We start from the raw sequence: 15,700 nt of genomic DNA on the forward strand, positions 1-15,700 counted from the left end.
TTTGCATGTATGCAGCAAAGTGCCCTGTATTCCATTTGTCAACAAGCATATAAGTACAACCTTTGCTGATCATATTAACATCAAATTCTAAATGGGAACCATTCAGTGATTGTACAGAGTGATTCAAGTCTCCATACATAGGGAATAATGTTTCTTTTTTTTCTGTTTTTAGATACTCTTCTCAAATGCCTTTGTCTAAAGAAGAGTATAAAATTCATTCTCATGGCCAGATCAGGAAGCTGTCGCAAGATTGCAGAGGAATTTAACAGGAAACATGGCCAGCGCATCACACACAACACTGTTGCAAAACTTATTGAGAATTTCGGAAAGACTGGAAGTGTTTCTAAACTTCTCACTGGAAGAAATGCCAAAATGTACCTAAACATGCTGCAAGACCCAATCATGCTGTCCCTGCTAAACAAGAATGGAGAATTTCCGGCATATTTTCAGCAAGACCATGCAACACCCCATTACAGTATCTGTGAATGTTGAATCAGGAGTTTCCGGGTTCCTGGATTGGTCCCTGTGATCCTGTGGAGTGGCCTCCAAGGTTCCCATACCTCAGCCCACTCCATTTTTACTTGTGGGGCACTTGAAGGCCATGGTGTACTGGGAAAAGATCCGAAACATGAATCACCTAAAGAAATGGCGCATAACACGAAATGTGTTAACGCAACTTCAACACGAGTGGGAAAAACACATTTGCATGTGTTTTCAAAGGAAGGCAACCATGTAGAGCAAATTCTGTGAATAAAGTGACATTTGTTAAAAAAGTGACCATTTTCCCAATGTATGGAGACTTTTGAATCACCCTGTAGAAGTTACTCAGCTTTTTATACTAAATTAGAGATACTGTTCAAGGCAGACCTAAATGTATGTCAGATGAACTGATGAGACTCATGCCAGAAAAGAAAAATACATGGGTTGCATATAAATTATCAGCTGATACAGATGTCTACAATGGATATAAACTAGTCTGCAACTGCTGCTATGGCACATTATGAGAATGTCTGGCAAAGTAGTAAAGACTAATTGGAATTTTTCTATATTGTATAGTTATTATTATTATTATAAGCCATATGGTGCAATGAAGCCTAAGGCTCATGCTGCACCAGCCAAAAAAAAAAAAAAAAATCCCGAGTTACCCTGTGTGTGTGTGTGTGTGTGTGCGCGCGAGAGAGAGAGAGAGAGAGAGAGAGAGAGAGAGAGAGAGAGAGAGAGAGAGAAAGAGAGTCAGAAGTAGAAAGGAATCACCAAGAAAGAGAAGAATGATGATATCCAGCTCAGGACGACCCTGGGTATGCCAAGCCCATACTCACCAGATGTGAGCCCCTGGGTTAAATTACAGTATATACAATATCCCATCCCAGCTGTTTAACTAGGGATTTTACAAATATGTTCCACATGCATTACTATGAACACAACATTGACAATTATTATGGATACCTTATAACACAAAATAATCAAAATGTTCAGAAACTATATACAATTAAAGTGAACATGAGCGAGAGAAGGTGAAGAACTGAAAGCCATTTAGTACAGTAAACAGTACTGACAAGCAATTGTTGTTATGGTTGATAATCACTACATACTTATGCTGAGTGGAAACAAATTTCAATTCATATTACAGAAAGATGTGGACTGCAGCCAGATGAGGGTGCAGTTTTGTTTTTTTTTTGATTTGGTAGTTGTTGGCGCATCGGCTTCTGTGGCCATATTGCACCTCCCAAGGTTTTTGCAGTACTTTGATCCAAGCCCGAGGCGGGAATCGAACCCGCGACCTTTGGGTTGCCAGGCAGGTACTTTTACCCACTCGGCTAGCCCGGTCGGCGAGGGTGCAGTAACAGTTAAACAATTTCCTAATTATTTTTAATGCAGGTTGTGCTTGTTTTTTATTATTTTTTTTTCACACCTTGAATTCATGCACATAACCAGAGACCACAATCAACTTTGAATTTGATTCCTCATAGCAGAAACTGTAAGATCAAAAAAGTAAAGAAGCTATCCCAAACTATTTTTACTCCTCTTGCTGTGTGAGTTGGACACTGGTAGTGAGTGCATGGTGTTAACTTTAAAACTCTAATTTTGTACATCATCCAGCAACAATTAAATCGATGATAAAATATGCTCGCCACACAGGGCCCATCTATTCTTATTCTATCCTTGGATATGAATGCCTCTTAAATGACATTTCTCTTTTAAGTTGTTCTGTCTATTCTATGAAAAATGGATGGAAGTCTCATTAATTTAAATGAAATAAATTATTTTTTTATGCAGAGGACTAAAAATTACATTATGGCAAGAGTTAACATGTGGGCTACCACCTACAAACTTAGTTCCTCTGCATAAAAAACTTGCTACCCCAGAGAGGGCTTAAAAAAGTAATTCTCCTTCAAATACGTGATTCAAACATCGAGAATTGTCGTTTACACATGAATCCAGCGATGGAGTCAAAAGTTAAAAGGCGGAGAAGTTACACCGTGTTGCATTAAAAAATTGGGATAGTGAATATACTGTGCGCTACCATGTGCTGCAATGTAATTATTTACGAGAATACAATACTTTTCATAACTCCAAGTATAATGTAAGAAACAGAAATATACTGATCGCAAAATTTCTACCTCACAAAAAAATCGAAACCTCTGTTGCTGTCAAAATAAACTTAAACTACATTTGTGCAAAAACTGTATGGCGATCACAGTGCAAGAGGCAATAAGGGAGGGTGAACAATTATAAACAATACACACAACAATCTACAACTATCAAAAACTGGAAATATTCAACCTGCTCTAAGATGTATGAATGACAACAAACGCCGCAAAGAAATATGTTAGCATGGGTAAATTACGTTTGGATACGAAGGTGTGCAACTTGTGTACAGTACAATAGAGGGCATTTTAGATATCACGTTCTGAGATCACAACCGGTATTTCAATGAAACAAAAAAATAAATAAAATAAATATTGTCGTATTGTTGTATTAGGGTTTTGGGAGCATCAGCTACTTAGGCCATAGTGCTTCTTGTATATTGTCTGTAAAGTGCGTGTGTTCTGAGGGGATTTTCTGTTTTTATGGACGTAAAAACTCTTTCCGGGAGAAAAAACCATGCTGCAGTCATCTGAAGTCAAGTATATCAACCATATTGTTGAAAGGGCCCATAAAAATTCCTCCCTTAATTAACGGGACCCGAATTCGGACCTTTAGCACTCGATGTGGGAAAGACGGCGATCCCAGTAACTGTGCTACCCACGAGTCCCGCATAATCAGTACGAGGTGCTGCTAATATTTAGTAACTTCTGTCATCCTATGGATACTAAAGACAAGTTACGGTTTATATACAGTGGCGGATTTAGCACTTGAGAGGCCCCAGACGCAATTCAATTTTGAGGCCCACCCCCGTCTAAATATTTTCGGTACCACTACAGTGTGCATTCTACGCGCAGGTTTTTACTATAGCACATGCGCTCTAGATTTGGTGTTGCGGTTTTAATCATTTTGGTTGCGCAATTTTTTCGTACATATTTTAACTAATGTTTAAATGAAAAAATGACACAACTAACAACCCTCCCAAATCTAACATTAATACATAAAATTAATACATGAAATCTAGCATAAATGATAATATGTATTCTACTTCAGATTCACTTAGTTCGCTCAGATATTTCATATATGTGGGGATATTCGCATAAGAGTTTACTAACTTCTCATATTAAATTATAGTTTTATTCAGTAACGGTAATAAAGATGCGTGTAAAAATTTTAAATGAAACAATTTTATTTTTTTTTTAGACCTGAGATTTGAGGCCACCCCTCAATTTAAGAGGCCCCAGGCGCGCGCCTCATGCGCCTGTGCGGAAATCCGCCACTGTTTACATACCATATCAATAAACTCTATATATAGGAAAAAAATATTCATGCGCAATATCCAGAGATTTTGAGGGATGAGGAATGAGACTTCCCTTATAATAAACGACAATGCAACGCTCGTCGGACGGCTAATCCCATAACTGCAATAAGACAACCTATTGAGTGAGAAAAAACAAAATTATATTGAGTATGTGAGTGTGAGAGTATGAGTCTGTGATTCAGAAATAAATGGCTGACTTTTTCCTTGGGCGTGGATCTTATCGGTTTCAAGTACTGTATACAATAGCTGGATTTCAAATTACATGAAAAACATGCAAAAATGTGAGAGAGAGAGAGAGAGAGAGAGAGAGAGAGAGAGAGAGAGAGAGAGAGAGAGAGAGATTGACACCTGCATTTCACAGTGGGTCAGGCCCGTAGCCTTTGGTGTTGTCAGTCCAGTTGTAATGTCCAGATCAGTGGTTCTCGATTTCAGCAGGTTTGTCTAGAGGGGTCAAGAATTGTCCTTCTAACAATTCTGTCCTTACAAATGTTCTGTTTTACTAATGGCAATCTTGGTTCGGTAGATATATCTTTCACTATTGTGGATCATCTTTTTCAAGTCTCCCTTTGTTGTGCCAGGAGGGTTCTTCGTCTTGTGAAGAGATCCTTTGCAAAGCAAGAGAAGGCACTTTATTCATCCTGCGTATATCTCCTCTAGGATATACGCAGACCTCCCCAGATAAAAATAAGCAATACAACCATCCGATTCAGCAAAGAACTCAAATATCTGGGAGTCATACTCAACACACAACTTTCGTTCAAACCACACTTCAGCCACCTGAGATGAAACATACGCTTCTGTACTGCCCTGGTTAAAAGAATCGCCCGGCGAGACTGGGGATTAAACCTACACACAATGAAGCTGTGCTACAAGACAGAACTTCTTCCAATAGCAACATATGCAGCGGGTGCATGTTCGGTGCATGGTATAAAAAAAAGTCTGCGCGCGTAGCAGAGTGGTATCGTTACAGTCCTCCCCACACCGGTTCGAAAAGGCCCGGGTTCGAATCCGGTCGATGAGGCGAGGAACTTTAATGGGCTTTTTTCATTCCGTTTTCATTCAGGCATAGATAGCAAGGTTTTCCCCCAGAAACTGAAGTTTTTCGTCCAGCAAACAGACAAATCCACCATAGCACACATGCAATTAACAAACATAAGACAGCAAAGAAGATGAACTTAATTATTTGTGTGGCCAAAATATAATAGTTTAGTTTGGTATAAAAAAGCCGCACTGCTGTCAATTTAAGGATCCTAGATTCCACCCACAGAACTATGCTATTGCCCGCAATCCGCGCTGCAGCATGGTGAGCACACACACACACTACAGGTTGTGGCAGAAGCCCTCCCCCTTGATTTTGAGGTGGTCAAAAGAAGAATGCTCTTACTGCCCTGATTAGCTTGCGCACTTGCACACAACAGGTTGTGCACACCAGGATTAATGTGCAAACCCGAAAACAACCACGTTGCAGAAAAAGAAAGCTCCAGGCTCACCTGCTGCAGGTGTGGCAGGCACGCTGCGATGCCTCCACAAAAGGACAATTCATCAAAAAATTCCTCCCCAAAGTTAGCATTAGCATTAGCATTAGCATTAGTAGAGGCATTTGATGCAAGAAAGCAAGCTTATGCAGCATCAGCCAAAAAAAAAAAAAAAAAAAAAAAAAAAGTAACATAAATAAATAAAAATAACCACTTCCACTTCACCCCTCTGTTCGTTCGAAATACCTGTCCAGCTGAGCCTTAAACTTATTTAGGCTATCAACTTCCACGACAAGGGATGGAAGTCTGTTCCACCCACCAACCACCCGCTGGCTAAAGGCAAATTTCCGCACATCTATCCCACATCTGTCTTTCCTCAATTTGAATTTATGCCCTCTCAGGTGATTTTTCTGAGCTAGAGGAAGAATCCCATCAGCATTGAGCATGCTCAAACCATTCAAGGCTTTGTACACCTCTATCAGATCACCCCGCTGGTGCCTAGTTTCCAGACACTGTAATTTGCAAAACTTAAGCCTTTGTTCCACAGGCTTTTCCGTCATATTATGCTCTTGCCTATCAATATACTCGTGAATCACTCGCTACAGCAAGAAGCACAATATCATGTGAATTCCAGAAAACCCTGGGTTTTGAATGATCTGTCTAGCGGTTCAAGTTAGGACAAATATATCTAGCGTTCTACATTTACTCTGAGAAGTAAAGAGCAAATGGCAACAACTAGACACGTTGTGTTTTTCATCCCGAGACACCTCTTAATCAAGGGCTACTCGAAATGCCGCCATTATTGATTCTTTAAAAAAATGATTGTTAGTGATTTGCATGTATTGAAAAAGAATGATCACGACATAATTTTAACAAACAAAACAGGTTTATTTAACATATATGTATACAAATGAGTACAATATAACTGGTAAATAAGTTAGATTAATTGGTATTTAATTGTTAGACAAATTAATTGAATGCAAGCATTATCTTGCTGTTAGCTATATTACAATGTTGTAATATTCTTCATATGGTTTTTCCACTAATTCCTTAGCAAGTACAAAATAATTAGTGTTTGTCATAACATATCACTGTTCAAAATATGAAACAGGTAATTATATTATCTTAATAGTGTAATTAGTAATTGACAATTAAATTAATAAGTCGCATTATTATTAAAGTTGAATACTAAGAAAATAATACAGTTGTCGGGGTATATTTATGTGAGGAAAGGTGTCTTATAAAGGCATTAAAACGTATGCAGGTAATAGGTTGGCTTTTGGGTGATTTAATACAGTTTGTTATTAAACAATAAGGGTTGTCTTACCCGAAAATATTCTGCAACGCCTCGGGGGAGGGGGAATCTGTTCCAGACATCAATATAGTTCTTTTCTCATCTTTTCCCTCGTAATTATTAATTTACATCTTCTTTACACAATGACAAAAATCTGCCAACCGTATCACTACTCTTTCTTCAGTCATGTCTTGCACAAAGATCACTGTCTGTGTGCCTCTGTTCCCCCTTTCTTTTTCCCCTTCAAATATATATATCTCTGCATCGCCTCGGGGGAGGGGGGTGAGAAATAAATTGATACTGTACCATGCACGGCCTCGTAGTGACAATTAATATCTTTATAAAGGTCTTGTTATGCAAGACCTGCTGTGTCTTGTTCTGGTAATTTCTACTCATATGACAATTCACCGTTCTTCGGACCTTTGCGTTCGATCAACATTCTTGTCCGCTCAGGAGAACGGGTGACGTCACTGTGGTGTCCCCTTACGGCGACCGCATCCCTGGGGTGATTTGAAAGCGAAAGTAAAAGCTTAGCTGAAGTGATGCTATCGTATATAATTTAGTTGTACAGGCCGTGAAAAATATATCAGGCATTATTAGGCCAAATACCTCTTGAAAATAAGTGAAAGGGCTGAAAATGAAAATATTTTTCACACACCTTCCCCCTACGGATAAGAAATTCTGAGCGCCGAGAATTTCACAAGCTCAAAATTTCTCAAGTTTCTCTTTTTTTTTTTTTTTTTTTAAAAAAAAAAGTGTAACATGAATTCTACCGGTGTAAAAAAAAATGAAGTGACAGACATCTTTCCTCTTAGAGAATTCGGATTGTTCTCCAATATGATAAATGGTACCCCAAACAAAAAGAAATAATGTGTCTACATACACTTTTCAAAATCTTCTGAGTCCTCTAATCCTACCTTGGATGAGCCAACAACTTGGTCTGCAGACCTTAAACAAAATCCCATATTAGCAAGTAAATTTTCACAAGAGGTGTTTATCATATATGCAATGTCTATATTGTAGCAATGTTTATTTTTGTATTAACACAAATTGTTGTAGTATGTTGCACTGAATGTTCTCTACACAAACGTCTGAACTGGACAATTGAAGCACTGGAATACTGATAGGATTGTTCATTGTTGGTCAGGGAAAAATACTGAAACTTCTTCTCAAAGAATTCTTTGGTCACATTTCCTTTATAACAGCATTGACTCCGCACAATAGTATTACATGCAACAAAAAAAATCAAAGAATCTGTATCTATTCTTTTTAACATAATTAGTATAATATGACACTAGATATACTATTCATTATGACAGTTAGCAACTGAGACAACACAAATGTTCAATACATATGACATCCTTTTATAATAAATGTATTTAAAAATATATCAAGTAAACAGCAAAAAAAATATTCTTCTAACAGGTGAACATTTATTTTACTTATTCTATCTTATTTATTTATTTATTTACCCCCTTTTTTTTTTTTTTTTTAAAAAAGAAAAACATAGCAGACATCAAACATTAAATGATTATATGATATAAATCCTCAAATATAATTAAATTCCTGCAACTAATATACAGAATTTGCAAAAAGAACAAAAAATCAAAGAATACATTGAATAAATATGGCTACAAGTACTAACTTATTCTTGCAAAGTTATAAGACTACAAACTGAACTGTAAAAATTTAGGCAGTTATATCAACTGACCAATTGTATAGTTTTAACTGTTCAGCACCTTCTGATGGTGCAACCATCATCTGTGGAGAATATCTCACTAACTCTCGAGACATAGAGAGAGTTCTTGGGTCCACAAATCCTTAAAGTTTAAGGCCACTGAATACACTTGTCAACTGTGAAGACAGCATAATATTCCTTGAGTGATTTCATTGAGATAATACTTCACTATTAACTGGAACACCATGTCAGAGCATGAGAAAGACTAAATGTTCACTACAGTTCTGAATGGGAGAACTTTTTGCATGCCTTCAGAGGAAGGACAACCATCATGCACATAAAACTGAGACATCCTAAAAAAAATCCTCTAAGCAACTGAGCAAGAAGATAGTAAAATGTTAAGTGGATCTCATTTTCTCTTTTTGTCTTTCTTTTTTTTTTTTTTTCTGGACAATTTGTTCAACTGATAGGTTCACAAACTTTATTCATCTTTTCAGATTTGTTTTGACTTGTAGGAGAGGGGGTGAGGTCTCATGCCATTTACCCTTCATCTATACCTTTCCACTCACTTTTCTTGTACTTAATCACATTCCAAAACTGTCACCTCCTTATTTCCTTTCATTTCTTTTCAAAAAATGGATTTTTCTCTTCATTTTCTAAACGGAAACACACAAGTCACTCATGACAGATAAACAAGATTCCCATAAAAGGAATTGGTAACCAATCTCTAAACTTGAAAAAAAAATGAGCTCTGATCTTCTCAATCAGTGCACTATTTTAATCATCAGCTATCTGGATTATCAAAGGCAAGAGCACAAGATTGATACTTCAACAGTTTGCTTTCTGTTCCCTTTTCATTGTAGTTGATATTGACCAAGTATGAGTACTATTCAAACTCTCTTTACATTAATACAATATCATTAACCTTTCTAATGTCATGCATGATAAAGTTCCAATTGGTGGATAAATTTCTTTCCAAAAAAAAAAATATTTGTGGAACTAGAACTCTGATTTATATGGTATCAAAACTTTAACTCAGGATGAGGCTGAGTATTCTTTTTCAAAATGGTACAAGGAAAGATTCTCTTATCTTCATCTAGAAACACAGGTGTTACTATTTATTACACTCTACTCTTCTCTTCGGAGGAACGACAAAACAAGCAGTAACTGGGCGGAACCAGCCGTCCTCAGGCCACTTATTTCATCCGATCTTCAAAAGAAAAAGCCTAAATATATATATAGACATATTTATATTTTTTTCCAGAATCTTTTCTCTTGTAGTGAAATTTTAGTCAGCAATGAGAGAGAGAGAAAACAAAAGAAACTAGGGGGTGCACCCAAAAGGCCCTAGTATCCACTGCAACCTTCCTCTCAAAATTGGCCTATACAATTGCAACATGTTTTGTGGAATGAGGGTGATAATATAGGTTCCATAAGAAAATATTTTCCTCAATGGTCAAATTTGAATAAGAGTTCTAGTATTTATCTTCTTTTACCTTCTCTTTTTTTTTTTTTGGCGTGAAACAACTCCTGAAAATAACTCTTGTTTTTATTTGAATTCCAGATTCTCTTTCCATGTTCTCTACCTGTATCCTTTAATTCTCTGTGCTCACTACATCATCCCTAACATAACTGCTGATAAACACAATGATAGAGTTTGATGAGAACTAACCTTTCTGTTCCCTTTATAAGTAAAAACTTCATGGGTCTGATACTCTAATTAATCAGAAACTTCATTTAATGTATCTCTTAGCTTATAATCAAATCATCTTCAACCGAATGCAATATTCATCTCATGACACTATGCATCAATTTAGCATGATACTGGAATCATTATTCTTATATAACTTTCCCTCTCCAAGAACTGACTTCTTTTCTTTAAAGATGGAGGAAACACAATAACAAACTTTTCCTCATACTGTTTTCTCTTTCTCACAAATTTCAATTTTGCTTCTTTTTAGTTTTAATCTCTCCACGCATCTCTTATAAGACCTGCCAAATCAAGGCCTCTGTCATCATTTGGTGTATTTAACCTCGCGGTAAGTGGACTTCCCAACATCCACTGAATAGTCCTATCTAATCCACTGGGTTGATCAGCGTGATCTGCACTTCCATGTTCTTCTGTATTTTGATCTGAAGGTTCGCCCCTCTGCATCTCTGTTTCATGAGAGGAGCTTCCATGTTCTGTTCCTACTCTACTGTCAGAAGCTGATTCGGGAATTCTCACTTCATTTTGTGACGGTGGATTGAGGGTTACCACATATGGTGTGTGAGTTACACGACTACGACTGCGCAAATTATAGTCATGTGTCTGTACTGGCCTATGGGTAGATTCAACTGTCTCCTCAGACTGTTTTCTCACTGATGGCCTATTTTGGTTCTCTTTTGGAGACATCATCATAGGTTCTGAAATAGGTGCAGTTCTGGTTGGCTGCAAATACACAGGTTGGGGGTCTATGGGTGGGATTAAATCACATTCTTCTATTATGGGGTCATCAAAGATCCATGTTTCTTTTGGCACTTTTGGCACCGTCTCTGTACCAGATTGATCTTGTATTTCACCATCTTCTGATTCTTCTGACTCTTCTACTCTAAGTTCAGGAAACACTTTTCTATTTACCACCTTTGTGAATCTGTCAACATGCACTAACTGCTTGTCCTTAGGTTTATTTATATTCTGTATTTCAAAATTGACTGGAGAGGTCTGATTGATCACACGGTAAGGTCCTGTACTCAATCGAGCCAGTTTCTTCGTGGTACCGGCTTTCACCTTAGGAGTGAAAAGGTAAACAAGACTTCCTACTCGAATATTCTTATCCACAGCCACTGCTGCTCTACGTTGTTCTTGTTTCTGCACTGCTTCCTCCAAATGTTCAGAGACCATTTCATAAGCTCTACGGAGTCGTGCACACATTTCTTCTGAATAGTTCTCTAAGGATGCGTAACTTGGCCTTAATTTTGCATGCCATAAATCTGAAGGTAACACTAAATCTCTGCCATAGATTAAAAAGTTGGGTGTTTCTTGAGTAGAACTGTGAGTTGCAGCATGATATACAGCCACAGCCAATGGAATCATTTCGTCCCAGTCAGTCTGAGTCTGATTTATGACATGGGATAATATGTTCGCTAAGGTACGGTTTAACCGTTCCACCTTGGCATTGCACTGCGCATGAAACGGAGAGGTATGAATTTGGTGAATGTTCAATTTTTCACATACTTGTCGCAATAATGAGGACATGAAATTTGTACCTTGATCGGTATGTATTTAGGAATTCCATGTCTCGCTATCACATTGTTTATAAATGCGGTGGCTACTTCATCTGCCTTCTGAGTTTTGAGTGGAACTGCTTCAACATAACGCGTGAAATTATCCACTGCTAACAATAAATATTTGTGTCCTCTCAAGGACATAGGAAGTGGTCCTAGGATATCTAATGATACTCGCACCCAAGGTGAACTTTCACTGGGAACTCTCATCAGAGCTGCTTTAGCTTTCGGATTGTACCCTTTTCGTTCCAAACACGATGGACATGACTCAATATAATTCTTAATGTCGCTGTAAATCCCAATCCAGAAAAAATTCTTTTTTACCTTCTCTAATGTCTTCTGTAGAGACCAATGGCCTCCGTTGTCGTGGCATGCTTTCAATACCTCTGTCTTTAGGCCAACGGGGGCCACTAATTGTTCTGTTGGCTCTTCTCTTGTCGCTCCAGGGTCAGATAAAGAGTAATGATATAGTATTCCCTCTTTAGATAAATAGAAGGAATCTGGGATTTTTGCTGATGCCTGGGGTATTCCTTCCAATTGTTCAATTAAGTTTTGCAAAATTGGATCTTCTCTTTGCAGGGTTTTAATTAAATTTCTGGTTTGTTGCTGGGGCATCACCAATGATTCCATGGTTAAATCAGCTGATATGGGAGCTACTAACTCAGTTGTTTTAGCCTTTCTTAGCCCTTTTTTCTTTTCATCCTCTTCTAACACTGGCCTTGAAAGAAAGTCTGCGTTTGAATGTACTTTACCAGGACGGTACTGAATTTGGAAGTCGTATTCCTGTAAAAGCATACTCCATCTCGCTAAGCGGGGGGAAGGATTCTTCAGATTGAGCAAATAACTCAAGGGTTGGTGATCTGTTATCAGGGTGAAATGATTGGACACTAAAAAAGGTCTGAACTTTGTTACTGCGAAAACAATAGCCAAAGCTTCTTTCTCTGTTGTACTATAATTCAATTCTGACTCCTTTAATAGCCTAGAAGCATAGGCAACTGGCTGTCTTGTATCTTCATCCATCTGAAGCTCGAGACAGGCCCCTACACAGTACGCTGAGGCATCAGTAGATAAGAGAAATGGTTTTGTAAAGTCAGGAAAAACCAACAGAGGTTCAGTTGTCAAGGCAGTTTTCAGTTGATCGAAAGCGTGCTGCGTGGAACAGTCCCAAACAAAAGGTTTTTCTTTTTTTGTTAGCGAAGTGAGAGGTCTTGCTATCTCTGCATAATTGGGAATAAATTTCCTATAGAAACCTGCCATTCCAAGAAATGATCGGACTTGTTTTACGGACCGGGGGGGGCGTGCGTCTCGAACGGCGACTAAGTTTTCTCGATCCGGACGGATGCCTTCAGAACTAACTAAATGCCCAACATATTTAAACTGTTCTTTCAGGAACTCACATTTCTTAGGTTTTAGCTTAAGGACGTATTCTCTCAGACGCTGGAAAACCTTTCGCAACCTCAAGAGATGCTCATTAAGGTTGGGCGATGCAATAATTATATGATCAAGGTAAGCGAAAATCGATTCTTCACCGAGACCATGAAGCACTAATGATAAGGCTTTCAAGAATGACGAAAATCCATTCTTTAATCCATGTGGCATTCGAGAAAACTCAAATAAGGCTTCTCCAGTAGTGAAGGCGGTTTTGTGACGATCAGCTGGGTGCACCTCAATTTGATGGAATCCACTTCGCAAATCAAGTGAAGAGAAGTAGCGCGCTTTCCCTAAAAGTTGGAGAATTTCATTTAAATCTGGGACAGGATATGCATCTGAAACCGTTTTCGCATTCAATCTCCGAAAATCAATACAAAGCCTATATGATTGGTCCTTTTTGCGCACCAAAACAATTGGCGCTGAATATGGGGAGTGGCTTGGTTGTATGATGTTGGATTCCAAAAGTTCATTTACCTGCCTTCGAACTTCATCTTAAAACAAGAAAGGAACTCTATAAGCTGTCTGCTTAACCGGTATGCTGTCCGTCAATTTAATTCTATGTTTATATACCTTTGAATTTCCTAGCTGAGCTGGACACTTGGCAAAAATGTCTCTATATTCATACAACAAGTCTGATAGTTTACGTTTCTGATCACCAGTCAAATGATCAAGATTAAAATCATTTAAAGTCACAGGAGATGTCTTATTGTCTTCTACTTCCTTACCTGCAAAAGTAACTGGATTAATTTCAACCCTTTCCAAACTAGCAATACCCATCCCCTTTGGAAGATATAAAGGCTCAGTTGACAAATTTGCCACCAGGACTGATACTAATCCATCGGCCTGTGCTTTGTCCACTGAACAACGGACAGCTAAGTCCTCATGACCAAGGTTATAATTAGGCTCTGTTAACACCAGTTGTTCTGTGGAAACAGCAAGCTGGTTACAATAGGCTGTCAAAACCCTTTCGGACGATCCTGGTAGTACATGTTTACATGTGAGTCTTGCTACCACGGGTTTAGAACTCATAATTCGTTCCCTAACACCTACTTCTCTTAAACAAATATTCAATGGGATTGAGCGAACCATTTTTTTACCTAAGTCAATTATGAACGAAAAACGTCTCAAAACATTCAATCCTAATATAACATTATATTGTCCGGTGAAATTTCCATTAGCTACCAAAACATTATCTTGAAAACTTGCATTATCCAGTTTAATGTTTACTGTAATTTCAGTATGGATCGGTACTACATAACCAGATACACCCGTTACCGTCAAGTTTGGAGTTCTTGGATTTAGAGACTTATCATGTTTAATTTTATTAAATAAGTCTGTATTAATTAAAGTTACGCTAGCGCCTGAGTCTACCAAAAATTTAACCTCAACATTTTGAACTGACCCCATGATCAACGGCAATTGAGAATCGTTATCTAAGATATAAACTCCATGTTGCACATTTTTGTGGTTGGCATACGATTTAGCTCCTCTATAATAATTTTGACCTGGTAACACATTTCTATGACGCAGATAGTCCCTTCTATTTCCTTCAGACATCCGTTTATGTCAGAAATACCTATCTCTACCTTGTCTGTAACTTACATTATCTACCTGGTTAATTTGCCTACCAAAAATCGCTTTAGGGTGAGTTTGCCCCTGATTAAACTTATTTCTAGGTATTTCTTTTGTTGCACCCGTGTAAGAGTTCATATCTGTCCTATTTCGATTATTATAATACATTTGGATTGCATTTTTCACCCCATTTCCATTAAAATTGCAACTTTGTGTATTAACATAAGGCGTCCGATATTTTGGTAACGCAGTGTATTCACGCGCTCCGCGACTCGGGCACGGACGGTTAGAATAAGTTGGCGTCGGTCGGGAGCTGCTCGGACGACGGCAAGCGGCATAGCGTATTACTGCCTGTCTTGCTTCGTATGTAGGGTTACAGTATACATGCTTCCCAGCATAGCACGGAGCAGGAACGCGTCTCTCACTTTGGGCGAGTTCATTGCTACTGACACCTGAGGGCATAGCGTCTCTTCGTTCGTCACACTGCGAATACGTAAAACTACTGGGCGCTCTGTTATTGTAGGAAGGAAAAAATGGATAAGCTGCAGTATCAAAATTTTGACATCGTTCTGTTTCGTAAATTGGCGTTTGTAAATTATTACAAGTCGCGTTACTTACAGCTAATGCTTTAAGTGATTGTTTTAAGTCCAGTATTTCATTTTGTAAAGGTTTAATAAATTTTTCGAAATAATTTTCCTGCTGGCTACCGACTACTTCATTATTAGATTGACAATATATGGCATTGACTGGTCTGTGCTTTGTTTCTGTAATAAGTTCGTTGGTTTCCTCTCGTTTCGAGATGATCATTGCCTGATGGAAAGTGAGGGGGTTTTGTGACAAGACTATCCTTTTAATTTTATTTGAAACACCCCTAAGAAACTGGGCTAACATTGCCTGATCTAAAATTGAATTTGCTTCGGGAGTTTCATTTTGTATTTTAAACGCCTTTCTTGCCAGGTTTTGAATTCGGGCTCCAAAGCTGGCGACATTTTCGTTAGGTTTTTGCACAGTATTAGCTAATTCGCTTAAACAAGTGACTATGGGTTCCGTTTTTTCAAAGTGAGCTAAGAAAGCAT

At 38.1% G+C, this 15,700-nt stretch overlaps 1 protein-coding gene across 1 annotated transcript in view; it reads right to left on the reverse strand.

The window, feature by feature from the left end:
• The window catches only part of LOC150090421 (lysophosphatidylcholine acyltransferase 1-like), a 347,274-nt gene extending 344,425 nt beyond the window's left edge, over window positions 1–2,849 (reverse strand). The window contains exon 1 of the mRNA XM_090369114.1: window positions 2,785–2,849. The gene's annotated coding sequence lies outside the window, so the exon portion shown is untranslated. The remainder of the gene's footprint in view (window positions 1–2,784) is intronic.
• Between the last annotated feature and the right edge of the window lie 12,851 nt (window positions 2,850–15,700).

The sequence above is a fragment of the Mastigoproctus giganteus genome, chromosome 2 (assembly GCF_048544385.1).
Source record: "Mastigoproctus giganteus isolate SK-2022 chromosome 2, ASM4854438v1, whole genome shotgun sequence".
Lineage (NCBI taxonomy): Eukaryota > Metazoa > Arthropoda > Arachnida > Uropygi > Thelyphonidae > Mastigoproctus > Mastigoproctus giganteus.